Raw genomic sequence first — 17,788 nt, 5'->3', positions numbered from 1 at the left:
TGGCCTGTGTGTTTTAATATGTTTTACATACTTATGTTCTAATTTGTAACTTTTTACCCTGACTACTGATATTTTAATTATATGCTATTGTATACATTTCCATCCCCCATTAGACATCCGGATGCCTAATACAGTAACAACTTGTGAATTGACTAATGGCTAAAACAAATCTTGTACTAGCTGATGATGGCCGTTAAAGAGCCGAAACCGGTACTAGTTTAATCTATTAAAATAAATTGTGTATTGAATGGTGGAAAAACACATTTCTTATTTATACTTTGGCGGTGGTGTCAGGCTAGAGCTCTTTTGAGGGCAGAGTGGAGATCTGTTGTGTTCCCAGATGCGAGTTGTTTCTGTCTTGTGCCAGTGATGGCTGTAGGTTAAAAGTGACTGCTTGAAACTAAGGTACCTTCGGTGTCGACTGGTGATTGAACTGGTTGTGCTGCAGTATTCAAGGGGGTGTGTCACCCAATATACTCTACAGAGTGTACCAGTTACCCCTGCCTGTAAGGTCACCAGACCTATTGCCCATTCAGAATGTATATGATATTATGGAACAACAAATCCTACATCATCCAATACCATATTAACCAACTGATGTGACTGACCATGTGCAACTGGTGTGGAACTCCATCTTACAAAATTATTTATGGCCCCTATAGTACACATTGTATGCACGTTCGTATGATTGCATTCAAAATAGTAGTTACTACAGGGATTATTAATGTACCACTATGTTACACGTTTTCTTGCGCATATTTGAAACTGTGACCTGGAAACTTTAAAAAGATAAAAATATATATAATATAATATAATATAATATAATATAATATAATATAATATAATATAATATAATATATCTCATTTTCTGCCAGATAATTTTACTCTCAGATATTATTATTATTATTATTATTATTTGAAGACACTTAATACTTTTATTCATTCGATCTTGAGTTAAAGGTGATATGGATAATGCACATGTTAATTATTTTGTGTAAATATATATTGTCCTTAATTATTTGTGCATTTTCTCATACCATTTAGGTCAATTTCTGAGGAATTTTAGATCATTTTTAGTGTTTACTAGCTTATCAAAATCTAGGCCCTTGTTATACTTTATATGTTCTTCTCACTGGTCCACCATCCGAATCCATGGTTAAATGGTTAGCATGCTGGCCTTTGGTCGAAGGGGTCTCAGGTTTGATTCTGGAAGGGTCGGGAATATTAACCATAATTGGTTAATTTCGCTGGCACGGGGGCTTGGTGTATATGTCGTCTTCATCATCTTTTCATCCTCATCACAACACCCAGGTTGTCTACGGGTGTCAATCAAACGTCCTGCATCTGGGGAGCCGAACCTGTCCTCAGACACTCCCAGCACTGAAACCCATACGCATTTCATTTCATTGGTCCGCCGAGGAGTTTTCTTACATTTTATTGATATTAATTTGGAGGAGGGTTCATCTTCAGACAAATTTGCACTTCATTTGCTTAACACTGGTAGATCTGTGTTGATTTAGTTTACACCTTTTGTTATCCGAGCATTTGACTGTCACGTTTCATAGTATTATTGCGGGAATGCTGTTTTCTTTATTGTCAGCACTTTTGCACACTTCCTGAATGGGAAAGTTAAATTATTTTATCTCGTGGTACTGAATGTGCCATGGACTTCATTATGTCAGCAAGTGTTAAGTGAAATCAATAGGGTTTTTTTTTATTCTTCATATAAACTGACATTCTGTTATTGTCAAGGTCCATTCATTTGAGCACGAAACCTTTGCGAGTATTATCTTTTTGGCAGTATTTCCATGTAGGGCACTAAATAGGGATACTTCGGTTAATGCCGCGTGATATAGGCATAAATTTGGAGAATGTTACATCGGAATTACTAAAGAGGTATGTTAGCTAAGGCGTTAAAGTGACACTGAATGAATGTCTCATGTAGAGAGAAGCTGCAGAGAAGTACAGGGTTCCTAGATCTTACAGATCACAGATAATAAGAAAAACCGAAAGAGCATAGGGAGGAGGAAGTCATGCTAGTGGTTGGAATTTTTAAATCTGTTCATTGGAGTTTTCTTTTACTGTTTATATTCTCAAAGGAATCCTATATATTGTAATATTCTGGACTTATATATATAAACATGTACATCAGAAGTTATCTGGTTTGATTTACTTTGGTCTTTTAATAAAGAAGTACTTTCTAGTATATTGTGTGAAGTTATATATTAAGATGTTTCATATACTGTAGATCCCCCAGCAGTAAAGTTCGTAATAAAAGTAATTCAAGCAATTGTTTTTAGTGGTGAAAAAAATGCAAAAAAATTTCAAATAACCCTATTTTTTTTTAACTTCTGTTTCTTTAAGTTTCCTTGGTAAATTTCCGATTCATAAGTTCAACTATTCACTATTCTATGACAGTTGTTTACTTTGAAATTTTCACCAATACTAGAATATTTATGATTCACTTCTTCTCAGGAAGTTTCACTGTATTTTTTGTTTTTCATAAACCAAAAAGATGTCATCAATCTGAACTGTGTATATAAAGTCAATACATTATCTGTTCATATATTCTGAATTTAGATATGTAAGTTGGTTCTTGACATTTTTCCCAATTCCTTTTTTTTTTTTCCCTAGAAATGCATTTTCCCTGGTTCCTTAGTTTTTGCCCTTTGACAGTATTCACAACCATATTTTCCCATTATTGCATTTTCCTGTATATTTCTCCCAGTAGGAACAAGAATAATTGACATAAAATCAACCTACATGTTTTATGATGTACAGTTCTTGTGTACGAAATGTTTTACGTTAATGCCAGTAACATATATTCTACCCCAGTTTCTACCGCAGTGTACGTCCAACCTTTGTCCTAAATATCTGAGGTGTAGGATATGAACTGACAAGGAAGGGTACCCAACTGTTGTCGCGTACATTGTGAATCTATATAGTGTGTGGAATAGATAATATCAGAATGTGCTTACCATGAAAATTTCAGCTGCTATGGGACAAGAAACATAGGAGCTAGGAGCTGCCAAATATAGGCTCCGTGTGCTGATGGAAGAAATGCAGCGCTGCGCTGCGAGTTGTGAACATTGTAAGTTCATGCATTTCACCGTGCACATAACTGCTGTCATCTCACCGCGTGCTGCCTTGGCTGACTAAATAATAACTTTGTGATTTCAGAGTATTTTATGCAGCAACAATTGGTAACATTATTCCAAACTTGTAGAAAGTAGTCATGTATTACATTTACAAGAAAAACAGTTTGCAAGGAATAGCAACAGAGCAGTAACTGCAAATGTGATCAGAAAGAAACATTTGTTCCCTAGATATCCTACCATTTTGCAATAAAGGCAACCTAGTAATTTATGTATTAGGAGTGGTGATAATGTCATTAGTGTTCATATACACATTCCACAATGCTGTGTTCAGAAAAATATCCTTGGTTTATTTCTAACACGATATTATGTAAGCATAGGTTAATGCTGCTGGGGAGGTGATTAAATTTTAATTAAATTTTAAACATTAGCATGTTTTCTAAGGAAGGCCTTGGTAACAATCGTTATTATTTCATGAAGGCGAATAATTGTTTCAATGAAATTTAAGCATATTTCAGCTGTTGTTTATGCAGAGTTCTCAGAAAATGTCACCTCGCGTACTGATCGACCGTGTGAATGGTCTCGACCTCGCATCTCAAATGTAGGGAAAGAATACTACAAAGGGAAGAGAGTAGAGGAACTTTTTCTGATAAAAAGGTTCAGGCTTGATGTTGGACCTATTGAAAGTTCTGATATTGAAACCGCATGCACACTAACAAAAATTATGCATAGAAGAAAATTTCAGAATCAATTAAAGTTATTTATGTTGTGTGTGTTTACAATATGATCAAGTCCGTAATATAACGGTTGGCACCACTAGCTGCCTTTCGCAGGGACCCAGGCTTGAATCTTGACATTGCCAGAAACTTGAGATTGGCATGAGGGTTGGTATGGGGTTGAAACGGCGCATGCAGCTCATTTCAATTAGCGGTATGCTTGAAAAGAAATGCACCACCTTGGGACAAGGACTTGAATTTATGGATGTAAAATACGGTATTTCTGTAAGTTATTGATATTGCATTATGGAGTCCTGTTGGTGTATTTATATTTGTATACTGTCTTTCCAAATCCATTTTGTTAGTTTGTAACGGAATACCAGTACTATAAATTTCACACTTTGGTTTATAGTATGATATATTATTATTATTATTATTATTATTATTATTATTATTATTATTATTATTATTATTATTAACATCACATCATCATCATTATTATTGCCCGGCTCCATGGCTAAATGGTTAGCATGTTGGCCTTCGGTCCAGTGGGTCCTGGGTTCGATTCCCGGGTGGGTCAGAGATTTTAATCTTAATTGGTTAATTCACATGGCTCAGGGACTGGGTGTTTGTGCTGTCCTCAACATCCCTGCAACTCACACACCACACACAACACTAACCTCCACAAACAAAAACATGCAGGTATCTTTGCATGGCAGAAGCCACCCACCCTCATCGGAGGGTTTGCCTTACAAGGGCTGCATCCTGGTAGAAATAGCCCCACAAAATTAATTTTGATTATTATTATTATTATTATTATTATTATTATTATTATTATTATTATTATTCTACTGGCTATAAATAAGACCATGGCAATACAATGTGTATCTATTATGATGTGTGTGCTCTAAAAAAGATGGCCTTCTGCAGCTTGTTTTGCAGATATAACATTGCTATAATAATTTGTTTCTAATTGTTAACTTATTTGTAAAATATTGTAAAGTGTTATTTTGTATTAATTAAAATGTATAAATCCCAAATTACTTCTTGCGATTTACTGCTGTGGTCCACCATCTTTTCAAATGCATTTCATGAGGTAGTGAAGAAAACCTTCGTACCATAGTATCTAATAATGCAGCCAACAACAAGCATATAGTTCTGCCCAAATGTTGTGACATTAAAAAAATAACCATCTGAAGACAGCATTGTAAAATGATTCTTCTTCTTCTACTTATTTTCCTTCTAAATTTATTTATTGGGTTCCATTTCATGTTATACCCAGACACTAGTCGTTTTATCAAGTAATGGCAAAACTATGAAGGATGATATATTAATTGTAAAGGAGGGGGAGATAAGGAATTAGCTGAAAAACGTACGTAAGTATCATATACCTTGTCAAAAACAAACAAGAAACTTGGGTTAGAAAATGTACAGGGACACAAGGTTCTAGTCTTCATGTTAATACCGAGCTCGATAGCTGCAGTCGATTAAGTGCGGCCAGTGGGAGATAGTGGGTTTAGACCCCACTGTTGGCAGCCCTGAAGATGATTTTCCATGGTTTCCCGTTTTCACACCAGGCAAATGCTGGGGCTGTACCTTAATTAAGCCACAGCCGCTTCCTTCCCACTCCTAGGGCTTTCCTCTCCCATCATCGCCATAAGACCCATCTGTGTCGGCATGACGTAAAGCTAATAGCAAAAAAATTCACGTCAGTGTGCAAATATCACGGCGGATATCTATATCATGTATGTCATAGAAAGAAAGAGATCCACCTGATCAATACTAATTTATTAAAATTTTCTTAATAACAGGACCGGTTTCGACTCTTCACAAGTCATCCTCAGCTGTCATATACATACACATTAGAATACATGTTTTAATTGTTGCACCTTGCCAATGAACATTTCATATTTGACTGACATTAGGTAATATGTTTCAGAGTAAATGATTCTGTTTTTTATGTCTAAGTTTAGGAAACCAATAATATATTAAAAAGATACCTCTTTTTGAACACACTAAAAGGATCACAACACATGATAAAATTTGCTATGTACATCTGACCTTGAATATATCATTAACGTTCAAGTTTTACCAGTAAAATAAGTTCCTAGAATGACTTTGTCATATTGCGTTATCCTTAGTCATAAGGTCTATAAAATGTGCTTAAATGTAGCTGCGTATGCTCTTATAATAAACTTTATATTAGGCTTATACCTTGTCAAATTAAGTAAAATGAATCTGAGCTTGAATTTACGTTGACAAAGTGAAATGTATGCGTTTATAATAACAGTAAGTCAGGTAATTAAAACCTGTGTTGAATGACTTCTCCAATTGTATACTGCGTAAAATACATTACATGCAACATAAGACAATAGTACACTTCAATATGCAAATGTTAAACAAAGAGTTTAAGACATTCATGCAAGTTTTTGTGGAGTTCATATGAAGTACTGTTTTTGTTACGCGTACATGCCAAGTTCAAATGGGGCACTTTTTGGTTACTATATGATATTTACTTAAAGACCAACCACTATATAGCTTATACAATTTTTATTTATTTTTTGTTCTAGTTAAAATGTACAAATTTGAAGATGAATGTGCTGCTGAAGTTTGAAACCGTTAATACAGGAATACTGGCGTGTGAAAGCTGTTTTTGTAGGTGGCTCTTTTCCAGTCTATGACACTTGCTAACTATCTGTAAAGAGTAAATAAATAAATTAAAAGCATCTTGGGATGTTAAAGTGTCGAACTTGTGTGTGTGTGTATATATAAAAGTTACTTACTGTCGTTGGGTGATTGGGAAGTGTACAGCTTGGCTGCTTGGCGTGTACAATAGTGTGAACTTCTGGTATCAGTGTCTGTTGTCGTGAGAGGAAAGGAGGGGTGGGCGAGGGGAGTTGCTACATGCGTAGGGTTGGAGTTAGGCGTGTACATCACCTGTGCTGTGGGTTGCGCGTGGCGTTGTTTATTGACTGTTCTAAGATAATAGTTTTTTACAAATGGGATAATTTTGTTAAATAAAATATTGGTTTTTTTTGGTTATTTTGTTAATGTTCTAATTAGAGTTGGCATATTGACCTATTGTTATGTATAGTTCTTCAGTAATATTGAGTAAGGGTCCCTTAGGCTTTGTACTTAATATTTTCATATCATTATCTACATTAGTAAAATTATGTTTATACTCGACCATATGTTGTCCTATCGTCGAAAAATGATTATGCTTTATAGCATTGATGTGTTCATTGTATCTGATAGTAAAGTTTCTACCAGTACATCCTATGTAACTTGTTAAGCAATTATTGTAGCTGATTCGATAAACTCCAGAACGAAGGTATTTGTTGCTTTTGCTAATTGCTTTTGTATTATGTATGATGATATTACTATTATGTAAGTACACTGATTATGTTTTTTGAAAATGTTGGCTAATGAGTATATGTGCGTATTATTAAATGTAAAGGTTGCGTAGTCTTTCTTAGGTTTGTCTATTTTTGATAGTTTAGTTTTGGGTCGTGATTTGAACTTACGAATGATTGAATTGACTACATCTTTCTTGTATCAATTTTTTCTTGCTATTTCTTGTATCAGATGTATCTCTTCATTAATATCTGTTTTTGAAAGTGGTATGTTAAAGGCTCTGTAAACCATACTGTAATATGCTGCTTTTGTATGGGAGTTGGGGTGAATGGAATCTGTTCCTATTGTATTTATTGTATGGTTGGGCTTGCGATAAATTTTGAAGGTCAAATGATTATCATGTCTAGTAATAGTCAGATTGAGATAGTTCAGTTTGCAGTTGTCTTCTGATTCTTTTGTAAATTGTATATGTGGGTCTATGGTATTTATTCTGTCTAACAAAGTGTTGTCATTAGTTGTATTGTAACTTTTTCAGGTTCCATGACACAATGTATCAACAGCTAGGCTTACCAATGGGATCCCCCGCCTCCGGTATAATTGCTGAAATATATATATAGACCACCTCGAATACAACTCAATTAGTACAATAGATGGGATATTCTTTTGGTGCAGATTTGTTGATTACGTTTTTGCCATCATCAATAATAGACTAACTAATGACAACACTTTGTTAGACAGAATAAATACCATAGACCCACATATACAATTTACAAAAGAATCAGAAAACAACTGCAAACTTAACTATCTCAATCTGACTATTACTAGACATGATAATCATTTGACCTTCAAAATTTATCGCAAGCCCACCCATACAATAAATACAATAGGAACAGATTCCATTCACCCCAACTCCCATACAAAAGCAGCATATTACAGTATGGTTTACAGAGCCTTTAACATACCACCTTCAAAAACAGATGTTAATGACGAGATACATCTGATACAAGAAATAGCAAGAAAGAATTGATACAAGAAAGATGTAGTCAATTCAATCATTCATAAGTTTAAATCACGACCCAAAACTAAACTATCAAAAATAGACAAACCTAAAAAAGACTATGCAACCTTTACATTTAATAATACGCACATATACTCATTAACCAACATTTTCAAAAAACATAATCTTGAAATCTTACATAATAGTAATATCATCATACATAATACAAAAGCAATTAGCAAAAACAACAAATACCTTCGTTCTGGAGTTTACCGAATCAGCTGCAATAATTGCTTAACAAGTTACATAGGACGTACTGGTAGAAACTTTACTATCAGATACAATGAACACGTCAATGCTGTAAAGCATAATCATTTTATGGCGATAGGACAACACATAAACATAATTTTACTAATATAGATAATGATATGAAAATATTAAGTACAAAACCTAAGGGACCCTTACTCAATATTACTGAAGAACTATACATAACAATAGATCAATATGCCAACACTAATTATAACATTAACGAAATAACCGAAAAAAACAATATTTTATTTAACAAAATTATCCCATTTGTAAAAAACTATTATCTTAGAACAGTCGATAAATAACGCCACACGCAACCCACAGCACAGGTGATGGACACGCCTAATTCCACCCCTACGCATGTAGTAACTCCCCTCGCCCACCCCTCCTTTCCCCTCACGACAAAAGACACTAATACCAGAAGTTCACGCTATAGTACACGCCAAGCAGTCAAGCTGTACACTTCCCAATCACCCGACAACAGTAAGTAACTTTTATATATATACACACACACACACACACACACACACAAGTTCGACACTTTAACATCCCAAGACACTTCTAATTAATTTATTTACTTTTTACAGATAGTTAGCAAGTGCCATAGACCGGAAAAGAGCCACCTACAAAAACAGCTTTCACATGCTAGTGTTCCTGTATTAACGGTTTCAAACTTCAGCAGCACATTCATCTTCAAATCTGTACATTTTATCTAGAACAAAAAAAAATATATATATATATATAAGCTATATAGTGGTTGGATATTTAAGTAAATATGATGTAGTGACCAAAAATTGCCCCATTTGAACTTGGCATGTATGCGTAACAAAAACAGTACTTCATATGAACTCCACAAAAACTTGCATGAATGTCTTATACTCTTTGTTTAACATTTGCATATTGAAGTGTACTATTGTCTTATGTTGCATGTAATGTATTTTACACAGTATACAATTGAAGAAGTCATTCAACACAGGTTTTAATTACCTGACTTACTGTTATTATAAACGCATACATTTCACATTGCCAATGTAAATTCAAGCTCAGACTCATATTACTTAATTTGACAAGGTATAAGCCTAATATAAAGTTTATTATAAGAGCATACGCAGTTACATTTAAGCACATTTTATAGACCTTACGACTAAGGATAACGCAATATGACAAAGTCATTCTAGGAACTTATTTTACTGGTAAAACTTGAACATTAATGATATATTCAAGGTCAGATGTACATAGCAAATTTTATCATGTGTTGTGATCCTTTTAGTGTATTCAAAAAGAGGTATATTTTTAATATATTATTGGTTTTCTAAACTTAGACATAAGAAACAGAATTATTTACTCTGAAACATATTACCTAATGTCAGGCAAATATGAAATGTTCATTGGCAAGGTGCAACAATTAAAACATGTATTCTAATGTGTATGTATATGACAGCTGAGGATGACTTGTGGAGAGTCAAAACCGGTCCTGTTATTAAGAAAATTTTAATAAATTAGTATTGATTAGGTGGATCTCTTTCTTTCTATGACATATTATAGATATCAATATGGAACATTATGAAATTAATTAATCAAGAATATCTATATCACAAACATGACCGGATCAACACATAGGGAATGTGGTCTTAGATTCTAATAATGGCTTTAGACAAGAACATAGAAGTCAGCGATAGAGGGCCACTGTAAAATGATTGAATATATGTATGTAAACATGACATACATTCCAGCTTCTTATCGTCAGCTGTTGATGAAGGTGACCCTAAGTAGTTCTCATAATCTCCACCCGCAGCAGCACAATGCTGTATGCACGGAGCCTATAGACTATGAGTACACATAAGGACAGGAATCCTCGTGCAGATTAGTACAAAAATCGCTGAATGTTGTAGATGGGAGAGCAAATGCATTCAGTAACGTTTAAATTTTGGAAGTAAAATACATTACATATCCATGGTAGTTCAAGTGCAGAAGACATGAAGGCCGATAAGTAATCTGTGGTCTAGAGTAAACTTCTTTTACAGTGAGCACATTGAACAAAGGCTAGCTGAACACAGTCTTCTTTGAAACATTCTTCTTCCAAACCACTCTCAAAACAGATTTTAAGGTGCCTGAAATGATCCTGGATGTTGATCTTTGTAACCACATTTGAATGAAGCAAATCAGGTCAATTGTTTGAATCTATTTGCCGATAATTGGAAGTGCACGAATGATTGAATGTGAAGAAATCATTCTTTTTGCTACACTTTAACTGTGATCGATAACACTATCATAGCTACCATACTTTTTAATGGACAGAAAAAGAAAACGTCTGCTGGTTGTATCAATCCAGTACATTTAGCATAAATAAGCTTCTTGTGAACATCATCATCTGGAACTCTCTGATTGTATAGAGAATTGGCTTTATTTTTTGTCCAAGAATCAACTAAAAGAGGAATTTGATCCCTGCTGTGCAAATTTGGCCACAAAACTTGTTCCAAAAACACTTTCAAATACTGTTATTTCACTTTGGGTGATTTGCTAGCATATGCTTTCACATTAAGTGATTGAAGTGTCATGCTACTGAAAATTTCCCACTGGGTTGTGAGACAAGAGCATACATTCATGGGAGAAGGGTGCCATCCATTACAATAACAGGCATTAACAAGTATGAATGTGTGGTTGCTGCAACTGAACCAACTGCATCATAAATCGTCTTTGCTGCCTTAATGGCAAAAGTTCTCCCAGAATGTAACTCTCTACAAAATCTTGACTGTCCCACATTAAATTATCTGCTCTGGTGTAAAAATATACTCTTCAATGAAATGCCTTATATCCATACCAAACTCATCAGCTTTCTATTCTGTATCAGCAGTATTATCAACAAACCTGCTGCCAACTTTATGCATGATCTTGCGAGAAACGAGGTTGTTTTCCTCTTGAACCGCTATAGCCATGATTTGGAAGCTTTGAATGTTAGGGTGTTGTTTGGATAAATTTGTAGTTTAAAAGACTTCGCCCAGGTTCGTAGTGTTCGGTACTGTATAATTACATATTGTTTCTGTATTACAGTGAACTGATCACATACCTCATTATTTATTCTTACTTGTAGTATTTATTGTTTCTGCTTCTTTTCGAAGATTTGCAAGACTGTCTTGTTTTTATTTGCCTCTTTTGTGCCATTATGGTAGTGAATTTGACTCTAGAGTACATGTTTAGAGCTATTCAGGAGCACACTATTGTGGAGGATCATTTCCTCTTGGCTGCTTTGTCGAGATTTTGAAGCATCAAACAAGTAACCTTCAGAAAATGTTGTTCTATTCTTTTTTGGTGGTGATGGTTAATACAAGGAATCTCTGCTCCCGTCACTGCCACATAATGCTGGACTGCTTTCTGAAGTCATCTCATTTTCTAGCTGTATCGCTGGAACATCCCCAAACTCGCTTTTAGTATCATCTTCATCGGTGACTTCTTCATCTTCCATAAGAGTTCTATGCTCTTCAACAAGAACGTCATCATGAAGTATATGTTTTCTAATCTGTTTGAAAACTATGCCATCTACCGTGGTGGGCATTTCCTCAGAAATCCACTAGCAACTTAACGACCATAGCTGGTTTCATTTTGTAACAGCCTTTGCATACAAGAAGTCAAATTAACCTCTAATACGTAACTAGCAGACCTGTTCCATGTCAAAATTTTTCTTTGCACCCCATACTCTCCTCCCCGTCCTACTTCCAGTGGTCCATAACGTATCAAATTGCACCAAATGTCGTTTCTGATGTTCTGAAACATAAATAAGCTGGTCTCGTTCAAAACTCAGCGATGACAGTTTGGTACGCTTCGTTCAAAACTCAGCGATGACAGTTTGTTACGCTTCCTTGTGAGGTGAATGTTTTTAGAAAATTTTTATGTCTGGATGCTTAATATTATACCTTACTATTCTCAAATTTAGAGCCTCCAGGGCTCAGGCGGCAGCACACCAGCCTCTCACCGCTGGGTTCCATGATTCAAATCCTGGTAACTCCATGTGAGATTTGTGCTGGACAAAGTGGAGGCAGGACAGGTTTTTCTCTGGGTACTCCAGTTTTCCCTATCATCTTTCATTCCAGCAGCACTCTCCAAAATCATTTCATTTCATTAATCTTTCATTAATGAATGCCCCAGAGGAGTGCAACAGGCTTCTTCAGCCAGCACAGTTCCCATCCTCGCTGCTAGAAAGGCTCTTCATTCATTCCTTTCCTGACCCGGTCAAAAGACTGTAAACAGGCTGTCAATTTCTTTTTCAATGTCAAATAATCATAAATCCTACTTTCTTCTTTTCATTTCATATTTTTTGAACTGTATGACACACTCCTTTTATCCAGAAAATACACACTGATTGGCCAAAAGTCACGGGAAGGGGTATCCCATTAGAAAATGTGACGTGAATGGCCCCTGAGCGTTGGGACTAGCTGTGGCGTAGCTGAACACTCTGTCACAGACAGCAGTTTCATGAAGAAAGCAACACATCGCTAGTTAACCGACTTTCACTTTACAAAGGAAATTTCATATGTCCTCTATTCAATACATACAGTAAAACAGGGTAACATCAGCCAATTTCTTGCATATTTAAAAAAATAAAATGTGAAATATTCCGTCTAATTTTCTGAAAAATTTCATATAAATTCCGCCATGTTTGTTCTTTATTTTTAAATATGAACATAATTTTAATTGTTATTCAGTAATGAATTATCGAAAGAGTGGCTGGAGTTACCCCATGTTTTCTTTGATGTAGTGTTACTTTGGCCACCATGAATGTTCTTTTAAAACCTGCAGAATGCTCAGTATCAACAATCACAAACAAATTAAAATGATTTGTGGTGAAACAGATGTATAGTTAACAAATTCACATTTTCCCCAAAGAAGAGACTATTTTATTTAGCCTGAGCATACAAGCATTGTATGATATTACAAATTACATGTTGCATTGCATAAATATTTGTTATAGTACAAAAGATAATAAATAAAAGGTACAAAAATCATAAAGCCCAAATGTATGGAGAGAAAAAGAGGGCAGAAAAGAAGCAATCTTATAGACTGTCCTCATAGTACACTGTCTTCTAAATTAGAAAATGTCTGGGCCATCAATCAAGTTCGTTGATGTGTATCGTCCATGTCAACTGATATCCGTCTCTTTATCATTGAAAATGGGAACTGTATTTCCCCTCCCTGTCAGGATAAACTTCCCCGTTTATTGTTATGCCTTCAAGCATTCTTGATGTAAACAGGATTGTAATTACAATACCCACAGCCGTGTAGTGTTTTCCTGTATGTCCTTGGCATGGCCAAAGTTACCCTAGAAGCGGACAACTTTTACCCAAAAAAAAAAGAACTATTCCCTGAAAATCCTATTTGAATAAAATGCATCAACTCTTTTGATCAGTTACCAGGCATACTTACATTTTGACCCCATAAACCAATGGAATGGAAAATCAAATGCTGGGGCTAGTGAACAATTTGTTTTCTCCTGTTACCAGACAAGACAATAGTCAGGGCTGCAAAAAAAATTGATTGACTCGACAATGAGCCCGCCAATGTTCTTTTGGCTACCGAGTTTTGATAGAAAATTCTATTGTATGTGCATTTTAGTTGTTGCAAGTGGTTCCCCTTTTTCAGTATACGAGGCAGGAGAAAATAAGTGTTGCTATTCGTCAGTGGCCAAAGTTACCCTTTATGGTACACATATCCATCTTTAGATGGAGTAATATTAGTCTTACATGTTTTAACTCATAATTTAATTGTAACACACTGCACATTTTAGATTAAGAGGTCCTCAACCTTGCCATAATCACTTATTTTAATTCAATTACGTCTCATTCTTCATTCTTTTCTTCATTGTGTTTTATCATTTTTAGCATCAATTATGTAAAAATGTTAACCTTTTTTCACTGAAGATGGTTCAAACAAGTTGAAACGTGTATTACTAATATTACTCCATCTGAAGATGGAGATGTGTATGTATTGAATAAGAGGACATATTAAATTTCCTTTGTAAAGTGAAAACGATCAATATAAAATTATTTTAATATCTTGTAATAATTAACCGACTTTGAACATGGGATGATCGTCGGCACATGGCGCATTTGTCATTGCATTGTGTAGATTTAACGCAAATTCTGGTTTCTAAGGTCAACAGTGTCGAGGGTGGATCTTCAATATCGCAGAGAGAATGTTACCACCCACATGAACCACTGCATGATAAGAGCACAGGTGATACATGAATGGACATCATGTTGCATCCAAAAAACCATACTGTGTGATCTGTGAGTCAGATCACCGACCAGTTGAATGTTGGGAGTGAGGAACTCAGTTCTACCAGGAATGTAAGGAGGCAACTGCACCGCATACGCTTCACCATCTGACGACCAACTCGTGTGCTTTTGCTGGCATCTCGACACAGAGTTCAATGACGTGCATGGGCCCGCGATCATCAGCAGTGGACCATGGAACATAGGCGGTATGTTGTATGGTTTCCAGTTGTATTGAGATGATAGGCGCATTACAGTGTGTTGTTTGCCCCATGAAGCTGTGGCAAAAGAATAAATTAATGATAATTAAAAACTTAAATATGAGGAAATCTTTTGTACATGGAGGAAAATCTTTAAAACAAATAAATTTCTGAATAAGTAACTCTGTAAAATATATTTGACCCATTTGTGTATAACTAACATCTCGTCTACCCTTTTCTTGTGTAATTATTTACAGTACTGCAGTCCAGTTATACGTAACTCTTCTGTTTTCACATTAATAACAATGTTGAAAGTTATCCTTGAGATCTCATTTTGTTCCACGGACATCCATTTCCAACCTGACCTTTAGAGTTTCCAAGTAGAACACTGAAGTGTATTAATTAAAATACATATATACGTATATATGAGTATAAATAGAAGTCAGGAAAATAAGAATTGCTACCATGCAAAAAGAAATGAGAAATTTCCCAAAGGAGTAGAAATGAAGTGATCTCAGATTGCAGAAGGGAACTGAGGAAGCTTAAAATACAATAACTACGTATCGCCCAAGATTTGACATAATCACAAATAAAAAAATTAAAGTTGCAAAATTCACATGAAAGATAAATATTAAATAATTAAATTAAACATTAATGTGACCAATGTTCCTTTAAAACACAAGTGGATCCTCACCAAACCAGTAATTGAATTTTTACCACAGTAACATAACAATAAGAAGTTCTGAGTCACAAGCACCAAACTCGAATGATGCCTCATAGACTATTACATAGATTATGATTATATAATGTTATCTTATCAGACCATCAAAGGCAAAACTATGACATACACAGTCTCAAGACATGATGTAATAATAACAATGTCCAAAGGGAAAGCTAGTTCATGAAAATTAATATGACAAAAATAAATATTAAGAATGCACACCCAAAAATAAATAATTAGTAACTTAAGTGCCCTATTGAAATGAAAATATTTAGAATCTACTAAGGAATAATTTTTGCATTTTTATAATAAGTATTACTACAATAGGTGTGGCCTCAGCAACTAATAAACTATTGCTGAAGGCTTGGGAGTTCCATACAATACTTGGCATGCCATGAAATGTTTGCGTACACCAAGATTGTATAATAATTATATTTCTACTTCCATAGGAGCCGGGGATGCCTTAGGCATATTACACCACAAGTTTAGAATTCCCTCCAACTTTAATAATTTCCAACAGAAAATCTTAACAGCACGAGCATGTTATTATTATTGTTGTTACTTAAAAAACATAAGTATCCATATATTCACAAAGTTATTATTACCAGTTCTAAAATAATATTTTGTAGGTAAAATCTTCACTGCTTAATTTAATTGAAATTAAGGTGGAGACATCTATCAAAAATTATTTGTCGACAAATGGTGACATCTTGACTTTAAGTTGGTCTTCGAGAGTGCATAGATGCTTATAAGAGAAGGTTTCTTGCAAGGCAGTAGATCATTTGCCAACCTGCGTAATATAATTCAAAATCAGTAATCGACATACAACTCAGACATCATATAAATGGTCTTATAGCATTATTTCAGTATGAAGTAGATTGACTGACTTAGTCACACCAGATATCACATTTAAAAACAAACTCGTTAACACAATCCACCATATAAGGAACGAAGAAATTAAATGAATTCAATGTAGAGCACATTGAAGTTGTCCATTTTGGAGGTCGTAGATCATTCTTTCTAACCATAAGGGCTAGAAGGCAGAAACGTAGAACTGCGTTCATCACGGCAAACAGGCGGCAGCCATGTCCCAAGGTTCACATAGTAGTCCGCCAGAGAAAGTGGCAGAAATAGTAGAAAGTCAGTGAGTGGTGGCCAATAGTAATGAAATGGGAATATGTACACATATATCAGTCAAATAGCAGGATAATGGTCAACTATAATTGTTAATGGCAGCCAATCGCTGTACAATAGTCAATGGCATTTTTAACTTAGGCGAGGATTACCACTCATGGTTAGAATGTCAGTAATAATAATAGTAATAATAATAAGTGCACTGGAAAAATTGAACAGCTACACTCTGTTGAATCCTTTTGCTGATCATGATATCCCGCCCTGAATCCTGCTTCAGTTCAGCTCCCAATTACTTGAAGCTCTTCACAATTTCAAGATTTTGCTAATTCCTTTCCCTTCCCTTCTCCATTAGTCAACACCAGTATCTTAATCTTTCTCTTGCCAATTTTCATTCCATAAATTTCAACAATCTCATTGTCTGACTCATTGGCTGAATGGTCAGCGTTCTGGCCTTCGGTTTAGAGGGTCCCAGGTTCAATTCGCGGCCAGGTTGGGGATTTTAACCTTCAGTGGTTAATTCCACTGGCTCGGGAGCTAGGTGTTTGTGCTGTTCCCAACATCCCTGCAACTCACACACCACACATAACACTCCTCCACCACAATAACACTTATTTACCTACACATGGCAGATGCCGCCCACCCTCATTGGAGTGTCTGCCTTACAAGGGCTGCACCTGGCTAGAAATAGCCACACGAAATTATTATATAACAATCTCATTCATTATGTTGAGATGCCCTGTTACTTCCTCTCTGTTTGCTCCCCACACCAGTGTTTTGTTCAGCTCCCTGTCCCCATATTGTACCTTTGTTTCCTTCCTACTGATGGTAGCATTATAGGTTTGATAATATGTAAATACTTTGGGATTAACTGGTAATAAGACAGTCTGTTTTGGGATAGGAAATCTTCTGCAGACATTAAGGAGGAAATATCGGTGGAACAAAAAGTCGATAATAGAAAAAGTTGTCTTTAGAAAATTGATTGGGAAAACTGTCTGG

General features: G+C 35.3%; 1 protein-coding gene across 4 annotated transcripts in view; it reads left to right on the top strand.

The window, feature by feature from the left end:
- The window catches only part of LOC136874704 (zinc finger protein 543), a 53,500-nt gene that overhangs the window by 23,597 nt on the left and 12,115 nt on the right, over positions 1-17,788 (top strand). The window lies entirely within an intron of this gene.

This window comes from Anabrus simplex, chromosome 5 (assembly GCF_040414725.1).
Source record: "Anabrus simplex isolate iqAnaSimp1 chromosome 5, ASM4041472v1, whole genome shotgun sequence".
NCBI lineage: Eukaryota > Metazoa > Arthropoda > Insecta > Orthoptera > Tettigoniidae > Anabrus > Anabrus simplex.
This window is presented reverse-complemented; position numbering and strand designations above follow the sequence as displayed.